General features: G+C 38.8%; 1 protein-coding gene across 2 annotated transcripts in view; it reads left to right on the forward strand.

Annotated features, from left to right (window-relative positions):
* Positions 1-19,798, forward strand: part of CLCN5 (chloride voltage-gated channel 5) — a 183,192-nt gene that overhangs the window by 132,849 nt on the left and 30,545 nt on the right. The window contains exon 1 of one of the 2 annotated variants that reach the window (XM_003588167.6): positions 517-17,882. The exons of the other annotated variant lie outside the window; for it this stretch is intronic. The gene's annotated coding sequence lies outside the window, so the exon portion shown is untranslated. Of the gene's footprint in view, positions 1-516; positions 17,883-19,798 lie in introns of those variants that run through there. 2 annotated transcript variants of the gene reach the window in all.

Here is a 19,798-nt window from a genome sequence, read left to right on the forward strand (position 1 = left end):
AGCCCCATGACATGGACAAAAAAAAATTCTTTTTCTGAAAGTTTCCTGTTCATACAATGTTCCTGTTTTTCTAATGGGCTATCTTATTTTTTTAATAAGAGCCCTTTATAGCTCAGTTGGTAAAGAATCTGCCTGCAATGCAGGAGACCCCGGTTTGATTCCTGGGCTGGGAAGATCCACTGGAAAAGGGATAGGCTACCCACTCCAGTATTCTTGGTCTTCCCTTGTGTCTTAGCTGGTAAAGAATCCACCTGCAATGTGGGAGACCTGGGTTTGATCCCTGGGTTGGGAAGATCCCTTGGAGAAGGGAAAGGCTATCCTCTTCAGTATTCTGGCCTGGAGAATTCCATGGACTAAGTCCATGGGGTCACAAAGAGTCAGACACGACTGAGCAACTTTCACTTCATATTATTATTCTTAATCTTTTGTCTAATGTAGGTTGAAAATATATTTTTTCTCTTCCTGGTTTGCCTTTGTTAGCTTTGTTTTTTTAATCTTCAAATATTTTAAATTTTGTATATAGCTAGGTATATAACCCTTTTGTATCTGCTTAGTTTCTTGTTATAATTAGAAAGGACTGTATCACTTTAAGATTAAATTATTTTTTTTAGTGGATAAATAAATTGTTTATTTCAGACCAAACATTTTTATGGCTCTAGGAAATCCCAAGAGTTTTTCAGATTTAGTAGTAGAATCAATTAAAGTATTTTCAGAACAGCATAGCATTTTTGTATGAACTGTCATATATAAATGTGTGTTTTTCATTAAAAAAAATCAGAAGTTCCTATGTGTAAGCTGCTTAAGAGGTGGACATTATAATCTTTAGCAAAGTGAATTTACTGCTTCATGTCTCTGAAAAGAAAATAATTATTTTAAAACATTATCAAGTAATATCAGATGAAAGGAAAGAGTCCTATTCAGATTCCAGCTACAGAGGCAATTTACTTACTCTACATCGTATTTTACAAAAGTCTCTAATATCAACATCCATTAAGACATGATAGGAGTAACTTTCACTGTTAGTCACTCAGTCATGTCTGACTCTTTATGACCCCATTAACTGTAGCCTGCCAGGCTCCTCTGTCCAAGGAGACAATAATTCTGGAGAAAGTAGCCATTCCCTCCTCCAGGGGATCTTCCCAACACAGGGATTGAACGTAGGTCTCCTGCCTAGCAGACAGATTCTTTACCATCTGAGCCACCAGGGAAGCCCTCTTTATCATTATCTAAAAGTCTCCAAGTTTGGCACAGTTTATGCATTTGATATAGAATGTAAGAAAAAGAGAAGAGTCAGGATTCCAAGATACCTTCCTTTTTTAAAAAAAGTTTTACATGAGCATCTAGATTAAATTTATGTACTTAAAACTGTTGTCTGTTTCTTTAAGTTACTGGGATTGCCATTCTCAAAGTGAAGTCAGGAGGCAAGAAACTACTGTCAGAATTCATTATTTAGCAAATTTGTGTTAAGGGCATATGACATTGCAGATATTTTTCTAGGTTCTGGGAATTAGGAAGGCTTTAAGGCACCATACCTGCCTTCATGAAGTTGATTCTAGCTAGCAGAAACATAACTATTTATGACAGTATCTATCTCTTAGAGTTGTTGTCAGGATTAAATGAGATAATAATATATAAAATGCTTATGTACCTGGTATCAAGTTAATGCTCAATAAAATGTTAGCTATCATCATCATTATTTTATGTCTATTATAACCCTATATTATAAGTGCTATAGCTCTTATAAGAACTTAGCAGAGGACGCATTCTGTGTGTGTGTGTGTGTGTGTATGTGTTTGTAGGACTGGAAAAAATTTCACAGAAAAGGTGTGTTTGAGAAGGGCCTTGGAAGATAAGTTACTAGGTAGGAGGAAGAGCATTCAAGGCAGAAAGTAAGCTTTTACAGAGCAGCAAACATATAGAGATATAAAATGGAAGATATAAGCCTAAATAAGTAAATTTGGGTCTTGAATGTCATGCTGAGAAGTTTGAATGAACTTTATTGTCACTGTGAGGACAAACTCTTTCACATTCTCATCGAGTACCTGCTATGAACCGGGTACTGCTATAGGCACTAAGAATACAGTGGCCGGATTAACATAGATAAGATCCAAGCTGATCTGGAATTTAGATCTAGTTGGATAAATAAACAGACAGATTCTCTAGTTAATTATGACAATAGATGATAACCGAGAATAATACTGTGGTTGGAATGGTCAGGGAAGGCTTCTCTGAGGGGAGGCGAACAACTTGGGATGAATATACCAATATGAAAAACATGAATTCAAAAGGATAACAAGGGGCTTTCCTGGTAGCTCAGTGGTAAAGAATCTGCCTGCCAGTGCAGGAGACACAGGTTTGATCCCTGATCCAGAAAGATCCCACATGACGTGGAGCAGCTAAGCCCTTGCACCACAACTATTAAGTCTGTGCTCTAGAGTCTGGGAGCCACAACTACTGAGCCTACACGCCCTACAGCCCCTGCTCTGCAACAAGAGAAATCACTGTAATGAGAAGCCCACACGCTGCAACTAGAGAGTAACCTCCACTCCCCGCAACTAGAAAAGAGCTTGCGCGGCAATGAAGACCCTGCAAAGCCAAAAATAAATGAATGAATAAATAAAACATTTAAAAAAAGATAAAGAAATTTGCCTGGTAAAGTTACCTCAGGGCAGTGACAGTAGAAGAGACCCCTGAATTTAAAGTTCATAAGAGGGAGGTACTCATAGCTTAGTATTTGGTGGGTTTTTCTATTTGCCTACTAATATAAAAGGAACATTTGTGTATCATGTCCATTTATGTGTAGTTATAACCATAATGAATCAGTTATGTCAATTACTGGCTCTACTGAAGTGGTCAGTTAGGGTATCTGTTAACTAAAATTGGCTACCTCTACTTAAGCCTTCTGGTTAAACCAGAGTAGTTTAGTTATCATCATTGCTTTTAATGAAAAATGATTTCATATGGCATCTATATGACCAAAGCACTTTTTGTGTGTTCATATTGCTCTCAGTAGGTGATGGGGTGAATATCCGTTATTCTCATTTAATAAACTAGAAAACTAAGGCAGGCAAGATTTTAACATTGCTTATGATTGTAGAATATGGTTTTACATGACTAGTCCTTCACTTTTCACTATCCTTCACAGCAGAATTACTACTTGTGGTTTCCAGAGTCTGACCATATAATAATGAAGCTATTTTCCATGAACCACGCACAAAAATCAGTCCACTTACAATACTCTGTAATGATATAATTTTCTTGCTTTGCTTTTTAGTTGTTCTTACTTTAATGTTTTCACACAGCATTTCCTAATGATCATGACAACAGCAATAGAAAAGAAAGGTCATAAAGTCCTTGATATTTGGTGGTGAAACTGTGCATAAAATATTACATTTTGAACCAGGCACAATAGCACATACTAAGAAGATTAGTTAAAAGGAACTTTAAAGGCAGTAGAAGTGGTTCTTGCTTTCCAGATGGCTGGAGGGGCTGATTTATGAGGAATGAATAAATAAATTATGCATGGCACGGTTAAATGCATCTGAGGTAGTGTTATAGTAGTCTGTAAATTACAAGAAACATAAACACAGAGATCTGAATGAACGGGAGGAGGAGGCAAATAGAAAAAGGGTTTGAGTAACAGGAAAAAATTCAGAGCTATTCTCGTAGTCCATCTGTTCTCACTTGCCTGCCTCCGCAGCCTGGAACTACTTGTCAGCAATTCAGTCATGCATGCATTCAGTATTTTATGGAATACTCAGATATGAACTGTGCTGTTTTGGTAATGTTCTTCGATACCCTTCTTCCTCTCACTTCCTCATCTTTCTACCTAGCCTGCCTTGCTGCTACTCCCTAACTGTAGAATGAAGAGAGATTCCTGGCAGAAAGTACAGCACAGGTAGAGGAAGCAGCAGCAGGAGAGACCCTTTTCTGCTCAAAACAGAGGCTGTGAGTCTGGGGCATGAGACTCAAGGGTGGGGATGGTGACAGTTGGAGCAGGAGATAGGTTGGGAGAGCTTTTAGACCTTACCTTGTAACCAAGCAGTTACCAAATGATTTAAAAGCAGAGGAATGTGATTAGATCGATGTTTTAGAGAATGTATGGCAGTGTGGAGGATGGATTCAGGGGAAGGGTATGCTGGAGACTGGAAGACCATTAAACTTAGTTTTGAACAATCTAGGCAAAAGAGCAAAGGCCTGAGTTAAGACAGCAGGAATGGAGATGGGGGAAGAATGAGTTCTGGAGAAATTTTGGAGTGAGCATCAGTAAGACCAATTAGACATGGAGAACAGACCAGAAATGTCAGAGATAACTTACAAGCCCAGGTGAAGTATAGGCAGGCCATTTCTCCCTCACATGTGAGCACATGCCCAGACCACCCCTGCCAGCCTCAGCATAAGCTCCGGATGTCCCAGGGAAAGGAAAAAAAAAAAAAAAAAAACTCATTTAAAATGAAAAAATATGACAGTGTGTGAAATACACCATGGAAGCTGTGAAACAGTTCTATTTGTTCTGCCCTGCTGTTAAAAAAAAAAAACAAAAAACAAAAAAACCAGAATGGAGAAACCTACCATCATCATTTCAGTTAGGTTCTCCCAAACTGTCTCAAGCAATTTGTGTGCATGGTGCGAGAAGGAGAAGGAAACGGAATTTGGGATCCATCACCCTCAAGGTATTCAAACTTCCCTAAACATTTGGCCTAGTAATAGAAGTAGCAGCAGCAGCAGTGGTAGTAGTAATAGTGTTAGTCGCTCAGTCATGTCCGACTCTCTGCAACCCCATGGACTGTAGCCCACCAGGCTCCTCTGTCCATGGGATCCTCCAGACAAGAATACTGGAGTGATTTGCCATTCCCTTCTCCAGGGGATCTTCCTGACCCAGGGATCGAACCCCAGTCTCTTGCAATGTAGGCAGATTTTTTAAACACTTATCCTAGGAGAATGGCAATTGTTATTACTGCTTTTTGAGCTTGAAAAAAGAGTGACTGATATCAGAAGCTCTGTGGAGCCATAAACCTCACCTGTTTTATATGCTGAACCCATAAAATGGGGTGTATGGTGATGGTCCACAGGCATTAAAGGCTTTAAAGTTTCCTTAATGGGAAAATACCTGGTCAGATTTTAGAATGTACACCCCATAATCTCTCCCCCATTTATATGTTTATATTGTTGTCTTAAGTATATGTTTTATTTGGATCTACTGAGTTTTTACCCAATGTCCCATCCAGGATACAACATTACATTTTGTCATTGTGTCTCCTTGGGCCCCTCTTGGCTGTGATGGTTTCTTAGACTTCCTTTCTATTTGGTGATCTTGACAGTTTTGAGGAGTACTGGCCCGGTGTTTGTAGATTGTTGCTCAACTGGGATTTGTTTGATGCTTTTCTCATAATTAGACTGAAACTTGGGGGAGAAGACTAGAGGTAAAATGTCTTTCTTACCACATTCATATCAAAGGTATATGCTGTCAGTATGACTCATGACTGCTGATGTTCACCTTGATCACTTGGATGAGGCAGTATTTATCAATTTTTCGACTGCGAAGTTACACTTTTTTCATCCTTTTCATAATGTGTTCTTTGGAAGGAAGTCACTGCATAGCTGACACTTAAGAATAAGGAAGTTATTCTCTACCTCCTTGAGGGTGGAGTATCTAAAGATACTATTTGGAATTGTTCTTCATTAGAGATTTCTCTATTCTCTCCCAGTTATTTATTTAATCATTTATTTATAACAGTAGGGACTCATTTGTTTAATACTTTGGACTATAATCCATTATAATTTATTTTATTCAAATTTTTCTAGCTGTCCACTCAAAGCTCTTTCAGTTGGCTCTGTTTCCCTTTGACATACCCCTGTTACTGTGGAGGTTTCTTGAGCACTTACTTACTTTTTGGTACAACATACTCCAGGCCCATGTTATGTATTTCCTGACTCAGTCCTAGAATCAGCCATTTCTCCAAGGAGCCCTGGTTCCTTTCAGTGGAGGTTGGTATTAGAAACCAAGATCTGGGCATTCAGTGTGCTTTTTCCTATTGGGGTGTTGTTGATTCTAGGCCCACTCAGTAAGGAAATACAAATATATGTGTATACTGACCTACATATTTAACTATCTGCATCTATATTAAGCTAAACATGAGATCATACTGATGTCTCTAATTCTAATCCATTAACACATGGTTCATTCTTGCCTTCTTCCCTTACTTGACTGTAACCTTCCCCTTAAGGTAGTGAGAAACATGGCTCTCACCATCCACCATCCAATTTTTAACTGTTCATTTCCAATGTGCATGCATGGATTTCAAATTGTTAACCCATATCCTTCATGGGAAACTACTTTATCAACTAGAGTAAAGCACTTATACAAAATTCCTTTTGCCTTTAGTTTTAAAAACTCCATTTCTAGTTACTTGGGTCAGCATCTTTTCCTTTTACCCCTTTTAGAGAGGCTGTTTCACAAATTTGTAATATAATTAGATTCTTTTGTCACTTAATGCATTCCATCCTGGGATTTTTTTTTAATTGCATACATTAAGGTTCACTCTTTGTACTGTAAAGCTCTATAGATTTTGATAAGTACATGGTGACGTGTATCTACTATTACAGTATCATGCAAAATAGTTTCACTGCCCTGAGAAATCCCATGTCTTACCTATTCAATGTCCTTCCTTCTGAGCCCCTGGCAACCATCAATCCATTTTCATCTTCATAAATTTGTCTTTTCCAGGATATCTTTGGGCTTTCCTGGGTGGCTCAGCCAGTAAAGAATCTGCCTTCAGTGCAGGAGACGTGGGTTTGATCCCTGGGTCAGGAAGATCCCCTGGAGAAGGGAATAGCTACCCATTCCAGTATTCTTGCCTGGAAAGTCCCATGGACAGAGAATCCTGGTGGGGTATAGTCCATGGGGGTCTCAAAGAGTTGGATACAACTGAGTGACTAACACTTTGAGAGTTTCTTTATGAACAGAATCATACAGTGTGTAGACTTTTCAGATTGGCTTCTTTCATTTAGCAATATGCATTTAAGGCTCTTCTATGTCTTTGTGTAGATTGATAGCGCATTCCTTTTCATTGCTGAATAATATTCCACTGTCCAGCTATACCACAGTTAGTCTATTCATTCACCTACCTACTGTATAACATCTTGGTTTCTTCCAACTTTTGACAATTATGACTAAAGCTGCTACAAATATCTGTGTGTGAGCTTTCCCTTAGGCATAAGTTTTCAAGTCAGTTGGGTAAATATATGGTGTGTGATTTCTGGATTATGTGATAAAACTTTTTAGTTTTATGAGAAATTGCCAAACTGTCTTCTAAAGTGGGTGTGCCATTTTGTTTCCCCGTCAACAATGATTGATAGTGCCTGTAACTCCACATCCTTGCAAGCAGTTGGTATTGTCAGTGTTTTAGATTTTAGCCATTCTAATAGGTGTGCAGTGGGATCTCATTGTTAATTTGCATTACCCTAATGACAAATGATGATGAGCATCTTTTCATTTGCTATTTGCCATCTGTATGTCTTCTTTGGTGAGGGTCAGATCTTTTGATTTTAGATCTTCTTTTCTAATATATACATTTAATACTATAAATTTCTAAGGACTGCTTTTGCTGTATCCCACAAATTTTGTTATGTTGTATTTTCATTTTCACTTCAAAATATTTCAAAATTCATCTTGAGAGGTCTTTAACCCATGGGTTATTTGGCAGCGTGTTGCTTAATTTCCAGGTATTTCGGCATTTTCCAGCTATTTTTCTGTAGGTTTCTAGTTTAATTCTCTTGTGTTAAGATTTATGTTAAACTGGCTAGGAGTTGGGCTGTGTTTAATGTTTGGTGTAATCATTGGTGCTAGGGGGCTAAATCTCTCTAGTGTCCTTGTTTTTGTCTCCTGTCTTGACTGAGCTTCCTTAAGCACCACTCCATTCTGTATCTTGCAGCTGTAATTCACTGCTATTAAGTATGAAAGTGAAAGCATTAGTCACTCAGTCGTGTCCAACTCTTTGTGATCCCGTGGAGTGTAGCCCACCAGGCTTCTCTGTCTATGGGATTTCCCAGGCAAGAATACTGGAGTGGGTTGCCATTCCCTTCTCAAGGGGATCTTCCCAGCCCAGGAATGGAACACAGGTCTTTGCTGCTGGATTCTTTACCTTCTGAGCCAGTATACAGGAGCCCTGTTGGTATGGTGGTATGGTATAGGGGAATAGGTTATTTTATAATTTTCTGATTAAATCGCAGTGTCTGTTGGACCTGTGTTTTGTATTTGACCTTCACAAAATATAATCCAGTGGTATAGCACTTTGTTTTCCCTGTCCCCTACCCCTGTCAGAATTTCCAACCCATTTCCTGGAAGCCCAGACCCCTACTGACTTTGCTTTTTTTTCCCTTAGGTGAGATTAGGAGGCTGGGGTAGGGGCTGGAGAGGGAAGAATGCCCTTCCCCCACCTGGGATAAGTCTCAGGCAAAGTATTTTCCCCTGGAGCATAGGCCTTTGTTAGAATGACCTGTTTGGCCTATTTCACAATGATAACTCTTACCTTTTCATCAGAGTCTGGAGGAGATCTTTCTTTGAGAACACCGAAGTATAGGCTCAGAAGTTTCTTATTCTCATGTAAGTCCATACTCAGCCTTCAGAAATTAGTCAGAATTGCCATTTAAGTGGCCAGGTAAGCAGATCTTTCTCGATGTCTTTTCAGATAAGCCTGTCTCTTCAGATCTGGGGGTTGGAATTTCCTTTGCAACCTTATATTTCTCTCTGGTGAGCCCTGGAAAAGTTACTGATTTTCCAGTTTTTTCTAGCCTTTTCTTGTTTTTCAAATGGGAGTGACAACTTATTTATTTATTTTAACTGAAGTATAGTTAATTTACAGTGTTGTATTAGTTTCAAGTGAACAGCAAGACAACTGAGCTTTTTACTTGCAAGGGCTGAATCTGGAAGCTCCCCATTTATTTTCTAATTAGTTACACTGCTTTGGTCCCCTCTTGAAAGAAGAAAATTAGAGGACAAACATTTGGCCTCTAATAAATCCTGAGTGGACTATTTTGAACCACACTTTGTTCCAGTTTATGACATTCTAGGGTAGAGGAAAGGGTTGCTGTGATGTTTTGGGAGTGTTGCGCGTGTTTCTGGGGTCTGTGGCTAGCGGGTCCTCCAGAGGTTTGGTAACCATGTTGGTATAGCTCTGGTTAGCCGGAGACCAGATGCGTTTGGTCCCAGGTGTGCCCCACTTCACTGCTGAGCTGAATCTTACTTTTCCAAGATTAGTACCATTTTATGATCTTGCCAGAAGAGTATTATCTAACTATGCAATCAAAATACCTTTGAAATTCTTCAAAGCTAAGGTCTTCTGAAAAGTCATTTAGCACAATGTATGAATGATCCACAAATAATCATTGCTAAAATAATGAGTTTGAGGGTGGGACAGGACTGTAAAAATCATACATGTTAATACACCCTCATTTTACAGACGGGGAACCTTAAAGCCACAAAGATGAAGGCAGTTGCTCAGGGTGACAAAATTACTGAGTTATGGAGCTAGGCTTGGAATCTGTATCTTCTTATTGCTGGACAATGGGCCTGATCACGAAGACTATTTTTCCCATTGACTTTCACTTAAAAATTTAGTAAGCCATCTTCCTTCTGGTACATTTTTCCTGGTGTTGTCTGAAACCTGTCGCCTGTTTTGTTTCCAAATACCCCAATGGTCTGCCTCTCACAATAGAAGTCTTTCCTTTGCGATGTCCTGTTTCTAATCTTCTAGCTGCATTATTGTTATTTTTCTTTTTAGAAACACACATAACACATAAACACACCTCACTGTTAGAGATTCAAACAGTGCACATGTATATAACATGTGAAAGTACCCCCCCTCACTGCCGACTTCCCACTCCAGAGATAACCCTTCAAAATAATTCAGTTATGACCCTTTCAATTCTTTTTCTATCCAGTTAACACAGAGATACACAATTTTTAAAAATCTTATTTTGTAAATAGCTTTTTTCACATAGTAGGTTTGAGAGATTTTTCTGTTTCAGTACACATCAGTCTGCTTCTTTCCTTGTGCTATTCCCCCATTACTGGACTCTTTCATTGTTTCCAGTGCTGCAGTGAATAACATGCATATGTTGGTGTATGCAGGTCCAAGTGTTTCTAAATTTAAGAGCATTTCCTAGATTATATGTGTGTGTGCTTAATTCATTTTTGTTTGTTTGGGGCATTCCATATACCTTGTGGGATCTTAGTTCCCTGACTAGGGATCGAACCCGTGCCCCCTACATTGGCAGCATGGGGTCTTAACCACTGGAAGTCCTAATTAATTTTTTTGTCCATAACATCACACTATTCCCATGAGTTTGGGAAGAACTTGCTATTTCCTCTCTTGAAGTTTTTCTCCCTGCCAAAGAATGATTGCTAATCTCTTATCCCCGGCTTCCTTTTGGAGATTAATAGAGAGAAACCAATGTAGGCTCAGTACAGAAGAACTGGTGAGTTGCTGCTTCTAAAATAATAAGTATAAGTAATTACATAGGCTTGTGCTAGCCAAAGGGTTTCTCAATGCTCTGGTATGGAATGTACTTCTTAGAGCAAGATCTCCCTATCCATTACATTTCCCAGTCCTCTTGTCAGTCCCTTGTAAAGTATAAAGTTGAGAAGGAAGGAATGAAGAGCAAGTAAGGGAGCAGAGGGCTATTTTCTTTATATGGACAACCCTTTCAGCAATGCTGTCAAACCTAGCCCCTCTATTTCCATTTCTGCATTGATTTTGTACATTGGGAGTCTATAGGTACCAAACCATGCTCCTCAAGTTGTTTTTCCAAACACTGGTAACTCTAGCAGTTAGTACCCTAGCTCCACTGGTAATGAAAGTGAGTTGGGTGGGGAAACTTCTAGATTAGAACAGATGGCTGGGAATAGAAAGCTTAAAAGATACACTGTGAAGCAAATGTCTGCAACCTTGTGTGGACAGAGCTGTATCCAATGGGAGCCATGGAGTCTGAAGGTGGTATTAGAATCTAGATAAATGCTTATCTCAAAAGCCTTTTTCCTATCCCTTTCTGCCATGCCCCATCTTCCTGTATACTTCTTGTAACCCTCAAACTTTATTTTAATAGCACATATATATTTGTTCCTGTTGTTGCAGTTCTGTTGCCCACCTCTCTCAACACCTGATTGAACTTGTGTCTTTTCGCCTGTATTAGGCAGGCGGGTTCTTTACCACTAGCGCCACCTGGGCAGCCCAGCTCTCAGCAGTCAGTCCTTAATTGAAATGGGTGCAGGGGTGACCGTCAGAACAACACAGACACTGAGCCATGTCCCGGAGCCTCTTGGTGTTGCAGCTGCTGCATCATGGGAAAGTTCAGGAGCCTCTGGGGGATGGTTGTGGGGGAAGAGAGTCCTTAGGAAAGACTCTCTCTGTAGTTATCTCTCTACAGCCACTCACAAAGTGAGGTATTTCACTATGTAACAACCAGTATGGCTTAACAGATATGTATCAATGGAATGCGTGCCTGCTAAGTTACTTTACCACTAGTACCACCTGGGAAGCCCAGTCAATGGAAATAGTCACCCTGAATAAGTGCCCTAGGAGCCAAACTAAGATAGTATATTAAAGCATAACATAGTCCTGTGACACTCTCCAGGGCTTTGATGAGAGGGCTGCTTCACTAATATTTGCTTTTCAACTAGTGGGTATGGGTTAGTGGGAAAGCAAAATGGAGGCACAAGTTGATAGAAAGGTCCTAAAAATGTTGACTAATTACTGAGGCTTCAACTGTAATGTATTCTCAAACACAGAGGTGAATGGAATGTGAAAGAGTTCATGGCTTGTTGGGAGATCTGGAATAGATGAACCAGTACAAGAAGGGAAAGGGGTGCAGATATGAAAGTGAGAAGTGGCTCATAATAAACTCTTAGTACTTGTTGTTGAATGAAGGTACAATTTTAAAAATCACAGGATGAATATCTGCTGATGTGTGCTAGGTAGAATGTTGACTGTTTTTGTATATGTGCTTTTAGCTTTGCAAAAATACAAAATATCCCTGTAAAAACTGAAATATATCCTAAAAGTGCAACTATTTTCCAAGTCCTCTGATGCATACCAATAGCCCTGCTCCATTTCTCTGTGTGCTTCTTTCTTTCTTTAGGCTGCTGCCAGTAAGTGAGCCCAGTATGTCACTAAAGCAGTATGTCAGGGTGCACAAGGTTTCTTTCTATCCTCTTTCCCCTTGTGTTTCTGTTAGTGTTTAACTAATTCACTTAATCAGTTACTGTTCAGCTCCCCCAGGAAATTTCTAATGGCATATTGGTTAGAGATTGAAATAAACATTAATTCTCAAATTGGAATTTATTTTCTTGTATCTTAAGGGGTTTTCTAGTTTTAAGCATCATGTGATTTTTAGAAAATATTAGAAAGTGGTTTCCATAAAGGGAAATGAGCAAAATAAATTCATTTATATGCCTCCTCATTCAGCCATGTGCTTTTATACACCCATTAATTAAGTTTTTAGACCTTTCCAGGAAAGCTGTTTCAAGGTTGACTTTTTTTTTTCTGACTAGTTTTCTGTACATTTTTGTCCCAGACTCAAGCAATGCAGATAAGCTTTAGGGGACCTTTCTATTATCATTTAAGATCCAGATGTACTTTAACTTGAATCATTTTCCTGCTAGAGCATTAAACCATTTCTTATATAACTTATGGTGAATGGCACACTATGCCTTCAAAACTTAGATAAGTTTTACCTTTGTGTGTGTGTGTGTGTGTGTGTGTGTGTAGACACAAGAATATAGACTTGCCTAAGAACCCCAATCTTGATATTTAGAGCTGTTGTTTAATTTTGCTTTTTTTCTTGGCAGAGTACACACCAGAAGCTTAACTTTTTAAAAAAAATCACCCTGTTTTTAAATTGAAGTATAGTTGATTTACAGTATTTCAGGTTGTACAGGAAAGTGATTCTGTTATATATATATATATATATATATATACTTTTTCAGATTAATAATATTTTCCCTCATAGGTTATTACAAGATACTGACTATAGTTCCCTGTGTTATACAGTAGGTGCTTGTTTATCTGAAGAAGCTTAAGTTTTAATCCATTGTTTTTTGAAAAGCCTTTTGCATTTTGCTACTCTATTTGTACCTCAGTAGTTGATCCAGAATGGAATAATTTCTACACTCATTCTTGATAACTTAGTTTTATGAATTTAATATTTCTTTCTACTAAGTAAAAAAAAATGCTAAGAAAATAGACCAATTGGATGTGGAATAAGACCCACAGCTTAAGCTATTTGTCATCAAGTCATATATAGACACCTCTGTGAAAGAGTAAGTTTCATCCCTCTCATTGATAAAACCTTAAAAAGTAGTAGTATTATTGTCATCATCCTTATTATACAGTTAAAGTATTTTTTCCTATTCTAAAAATTATGATGAATATCTTCTAATTCCTAGTCCATACTTGTGTCAAATCCTCGTTAAGTGGTCTTCCTATGTTGAAAGTTTTAAAAACTTTGTTGTAGGAGCAACTAACATATTAGAAACAGAAAACGATCTGATCAGATCTGTGCTCCACAAAAATAACTCTGTCCCCAAATATCAACTTTACTGTTGTGGTTTTATCATAGGATACATTAAAAATTGGTAAGCATTTCTCTTATTTCCATAGTAATTGACTTACACCTGACAGCCTGTATAAAGGAACATGTGCTAGAGATTACACATTTGGCAGAGAAGGGAATAGTGGGGTAGAAAAGAGTAAAAGAAATATAATGTCAAATTCTGAATACCAGTGCCTCATTTATTTTTTTTAATTGAAGTATAGTTGATTTATAATATTGTGTTAATTTCTGGTATACAGCAGAGTGATTCATTTATACATTTTGGGGAGGATGGGAGAGAATTTTAATGCAGCCACCAAATTAAAGGATAAAAACATACTGTAAACATAACTTAAAACAATTTAGAATCATAAACAAAATGTAAGGTAGACTGACTAGTAACATTCACCAAATATTGATTAGGAAAATTATATAGTAATAAAGTAACACAGGTGCCTCCTTCTCTAAAAATCACAAAAAGCAATTGCATAAATTACAGCCAAAAATTGAATACAACAACTCATTGTAATTTTAGTGTGTGTGTATATATATATATATATATATACACTAAATATATCTATATTCCTTTTCATATTCTTTTCCCTTATAGGTTATTACAAAATATTGAGTATAGTTTCCTATGCTATACAGTAGGTCCTTGTTGGTTATCTATTTTATATATAGTTGTGTGCATCTGCTAATCCCAACTCCTAAATTTTCTCCCTTTCCTTCCTCTTTAGTAACTGTAAGTGTGTTTTATATGTCTGTGAGTCTGTTTCTGTTTTGTAAATAAGTTCGTTTGTATCATTTTTTAGATTCCGCATGTAAGTGGTATCATGCAACATTTGTCTTTCTCTGCATTACTTCGCTTAATGTGATAATATCTAGATCCAACCACGTTGCTGAAAATCCAGTGCCTCATTTCTTAATCTGAATTGTAATTAAATCTCATTTTAGTAGGAGGACTGTGTCATAGCTATCAGTCCTCTAGTTTTCAAGAGAGGTAAATTTACATGGAATAAAATAGTTCCTCCGCAGAAGCACTGATGGAGCATTTGAAAAACACGTGAACTTTCACCAGAAGTTATTGACATGGTACTAGTTATGCAATCCAGTTACCAAACATTGAAAATCTATACATTTTCTTAAGTACCAAAAACTAGTATGTTAAAGTGTAAAAAAAATCTAATAAGGTAATGCAAGTCTAATTATAAGCAAATATATTCTGTAGTGGTCTTCAGATACTACACATAGAATCCCATTTAGTAAAGAAAACCTTGAAGGAGGCTTGTGAGGTTGGCCCTGTCATCCTCTTTAAGTAAGAAATACATACTTTTCTAAAAGTATAATTGTACAGTACAGTCACACTTGAGTCATAGCTTTTGCTTTTTAAACTTGTTAATTCTTTGCCACAATACTATCAGTTGCTGCTTCATTTTACTTCTTGTTAGTGCCAGGTTAGTTCATCAAGAACTGAGATACTGTCATAGTGATGGACTGGACGAAAAGCACGTAGGTTCCATGAAGTGCCTCACATTTCCTAAGGTTTGTTATATTGATACTTTAGGATTCATCAGGCCTTAAGAATTGATGACAGTAATCACAACATTTTGAAACAGTATATGTAGGTCTGATTATTGGAGCACACCGACTAGATTAATGTTTAACAGTGGCTGCTCTGTGCATTCACTTAGGTGGTTCAGTTCAGTTCAGTCGCTCAGTCGTGTCCGACTCTTTGCGACCCCATGAATCACAGCACGCCAGGCCTCCCTGTCCATCACCAACTCCTGAAGTTCACTCAAACTCATGTCCATAGAGTCAGTGATGCCATCCAACCATCTCATCCTCTGTCATCCCCTTCTCCTCCTGCCCCCAATCCCTCCCAGCATCAGAGTCTTTTCCAGTGAGTCAACTCTTCGCATGAGGTGGCCAAAGTACTGGAGTTTCAGCTTTAGCATCATCCTTCCAAAGAAATCCCAGGGCTGATCTCCTTCAGAATGGACTGGTTGGATCTCCTTGCAGTCCAAGGGACTCTCAAGAGTCTTCTCCAACACCACAGTTCAAAAGCATCAATTCTTTGGCACTCAGCTTTCTTCACAGTCCAGCTCTCACATCCATACATGACCACAGGAAAAACCATAGCCTTGACTAGCCGTACCTTTGTTGGCAAAGTAATGTCTCTGCTTTTGAATATGCTATCTAGGTTGGTCATAACTTTCCTTCCAATGAGTAAGCGTCTTTTAATTTCATGGCTGCAGTCACCATCTGCAGTGATTTTGGAGCCCCCAAAAATAAAGTCTGACACTGTTTCCCCTGTTTCCCCATCTATTTCCCATGAAGTGATGGGACTGGATGCCATGATCTTCGTTTTCTGAATGTTGAGTTTTAAGCCAACTTTTTCACTCTCCTCTTTCACTTTCATCAAGAGGCTTTTGAGTTCCTCTTCACTTTCTGCCATAAGGGTGGCGTCATCTGCATATCTGAGGTTATTGATATTTCTCCCGGCAACCTTGATTCCAGCTTGTGTTTCTTCCAGTCCAGCGTTTCTCATGATGTATTCTGCATATAAGTTAAATAAGCAGGGTGACAATATACAGCCTTGACATACTCCTTTTCCTATTTGGAACCAGTCTGTTGTTCCATGTCCAGTTCTAACTGTTGCTTCCTGACCTGCATAGACGTTTCTCAAGAGGCAGGTCAGGTGGTCTGGTATTTCCATCTCTTTCAGAATTTTCCACAGTTTATTGTGATCCACACAGTCAAAGGCTTTGGCATAGTCAATAAAGCAGAAATAGATGTTTTTCTGGAACTCTCTCACTTTGTTCATGATCCAGCAGATGTTGGCAATTTGGTCTCTGGTTCATCTGCCTTTTCTAAAACCAGCTTGAACATCAGGAAGTTCATGGTTCATGTATTGCTGAAGCCTGGCTTGGAGAATTTTGAGCATTAGTTTACTAGCGTGTGAGATGAGTGCAATTGTGTGGTAGTTTGAGCATTCTTTGGCATTGCCTTTCTTTGGGATTGAAATGAAAACTGACCTTTTCCAGTCCTGTGGCCACTGCTGAGTTTTCCAAATTTGCTGACATATTGAGTGCAGCACTTTCATAGCATCATCTTTCAGGATTTGAAATAGCTCAACTGGAATTCCACCACCTCCACTAGCTTTGTTCATAGTGATGCTTTCTAAGGCCCACTTGAGTTCACATTCCAGGATGTCTGGCTCTAGATGAGTGATTACACCATTGTGATTATCTGGGTCATGAAGATCTTTTTTGTACAGTTCTTCTGTGTATTCTTGACACCTCTTCTTAATATCTTCTGCTTCTGTTAGGTCCATACCATTTCTGTCCTTTATCGAGCCCATCTTTGCATGAAATGTTCCCTTGGTCAATTTTTCATAATTTTCTCTGTAGAAAGACATAAGCTATGTGTATACAGTTTAAAGAATAATCATAATGTGAATACTCAGGTAACCCCTGCCCAGATTAAGAAAAATTGCCAGCCTTCCCAAAGCCCAACCTTCACCATGTGCTCCATCCAGAAGATGACTCCCCTCTCTCCCTAGTCAGCTACTGTCTTTACTTTGGGCATTTTCTTGTTTCCCCTTAAAATGTAGTCACTTACATGGGTATCCTAAAACCATATAACTTAGGTTTGTCTGCCTTTGAACTTAAATGAATAAAATCATGTTATGTGCTCTCTTGTGTCTGGCATCTTTTTATTCATTTCACTAATTTAGCTCATTACTCTGGTGAGATTTTTATCTGTGTTATTGGTATCCAGTACATTAAAAAAAGCCTTTCCATATTTGCCTATCTCTCTCTCCCTCCCCCTTTTTAAAATATTTAAGATCCCTGTAACTTTAAATGCTTTCTGATGTTTATACTTTGCCTTCTTAGATTTTCTGCTAAATGAGGTCTGAAAACCTTAAATTTTTCTGAATCCCAGTTTTCTGAACTGACCTGACTGCCTCTGGTTTGATGGCATTTGTTTAGATGAGACTACATCTTTAAGGCTTCTGTGCTTAGTTAAAAATCTTCTTTCTCCAAGGCTGGTCCAAGGGTCTGGTCACGTGATTCCAACAGTGACATCACAGTCTGACCGCCAGGGAACATTGGTGCTTCTTTAGGTGGTGTTTGTTCCTGTGAAAGGCAGAGAATACAGCAAGTGCCCTTCTAAAGCAGTTCAGACCGGGGCTCCTTCTGTAAAAGCTCCTCAACCTAAATGAGGAAATGCGGGCTGCCAAGGTTATTTCTTCTTTGAGGCAGAAAAAAAGAAAGCTGTGATTGAAGGTAAGCAGGCTTGAGCCTGGCCAAGGACCAAAGCATGACCCCAGGGAGAAGGGGGTCTGGAGAATCACAAGCAGTCTGTTGTCGGATTCTAATCACTGCCTGCTCTTTCCGAGCTGCCTGACAATTTGCGTTTATAATAGACTATCTACAAAGAAGGATGATTCAGTACTCATGTTACCCAGTGATGTAATAGGATTTTTTCTTTCCTGTTAGGAAGCTGTTGCAGATCTTCATTTTTTCTTAATATCCTTTGAACTGGGGGCCTCATTTGATACCTAGTGTAACATTAGATATCTAGTAGAAGCTTTTTAAAAATCAGTTTCACAAAATCCTTTGAAAATTTCTCCTGAAAGGAGCACACTTAAACCAGAGTAAATTCAATTGAAGCATTAACCTGCTTGAAAAAGTCAGTTTCTGGTTGGTTGGTGTCCTGTGTTCATGTCAGCATTTGTCTTGAGAATTGAAAGAGCTTGGTTCCCTGCTGCCCCACATACTTTAGCCTCTTTCTGCCCTCCTTTCCCAGCTGGCTGTTTCCCTCCAATCTCTCAGACAACACACCAGCATTCATCTTTATCAGTATGCCACTGACATGATAGGAAATGCTGAGCTGGTGATTCAGCAGCCAACCATTTCATGGTCAGGTATGCTTGAAGATACGGAAAGGACTTTGGTTAGGGGTTTTAAGATTAACTTGTTCACCTCCTCCACTCCACCCCACCTCACCCCAACTCTTACTGTGATTTGGATTCTGCAGAGCGTTTCCTTTCAGCTGTGCCTTGTTTGTGAAAGGTATGCTGAACTAGGTATTTGGAAGACATAGAATTTGTAAACCAGGTGCAACTTGGGTGTTAATTCAAACTTGTCCTTTGAGAGTGCTCAAATTGTCTGTTAGGAGTTGAGAGTGAAGGTGAGGATGTAGCTGCGGGGAGACAAGGTCAGCTTGGGCCCACTTTAGCCTTCTCTGCAGAGGAACTTATCGTCAAACAGTCTGGATATAGCTTTGTCCCTGCCAAGGTTGGTGTTGCAAATGTGAGCTGTGGCTAGTTGAGTTCATTGATGGCATTACTCTGCATTTTTCCTCAGTGTGCATTTGCATGCATTCCTGAATACAGTTTTACATTTTGTGTTTAATAGTGAAGTTTTGTTCTACCAGAGGATTGTGGAAATGTTGTAAATAAGTTTGTTAAGTCATACTAAGTAACCTTGTGTAAGCACTACTTCTGAGTTTAAATACTTCTCCCTCATCCCAAGGGTTCATCAACAAACTTGGGCTCACCTGATATTTACTGGGTTGTGGCTGTGTGCTGGACACTGGAGAAGACAATGGTGAAATCAGAGATAGGGCTACCCTCAAAGAGCTTCTAGTCTAGAAAGGAAGATAAAGCATTTGCTTAAGTTATTATAGTAGAAGTGCTAAAAATGAAGCAGGTAAATGTGATTGTTGGCCAAATGGATATGTTTCTTTCAGTTGAAGGATCGGGAGGGACCTGTCATTTCTGAGCCATGCACTTTTCTTTAAATCTCTACTTGGAAATCTTAGACTGTCCTGGCATACTCAGTAAAAGTTTCCACAGGCCCATGACATCAAGGATCAAAGTCTTATATCCATGGAAGTGAAATATGTACATTCCAGCCAGCTGAACTCTGGAAGAGACCCACATGCTTTCTTTGGAGTCCCTACTCAGGCAAAAGCCACCTCTGAGGATTGAATTACTGCCTTGTAAATGTATTAATAAAATGGCTTCTGATGTAATTTGTCTGCAAAAACCTTTGACCCTTTTGTCTTCCTCCCCAAACATAAACTGAAATATCTGAACTACTCCAAGCTCGTGTCTTTTCTTTCATACACCCTTTTACCCTGTATTTCAACTCCTGTCAGTTCTCCCTTTTTACTGTCATTCTCATCTGTCCCTTTC

The sequence above is a fragment of the Bos taurus genome, chromosome X (assembly GCF_002263795.3).
Source record: "Bos taurus isolate L1 Dominette 01449 registration number 42190680 breed Hereford chromosome X, ARS-UCD2.0, whole genome shotgun sequence".
NCBI lineage: Eukaryota > Metazoa > Chordata > Mammalia > Artiodactyla > Bovidae > Bos > Bos taurus.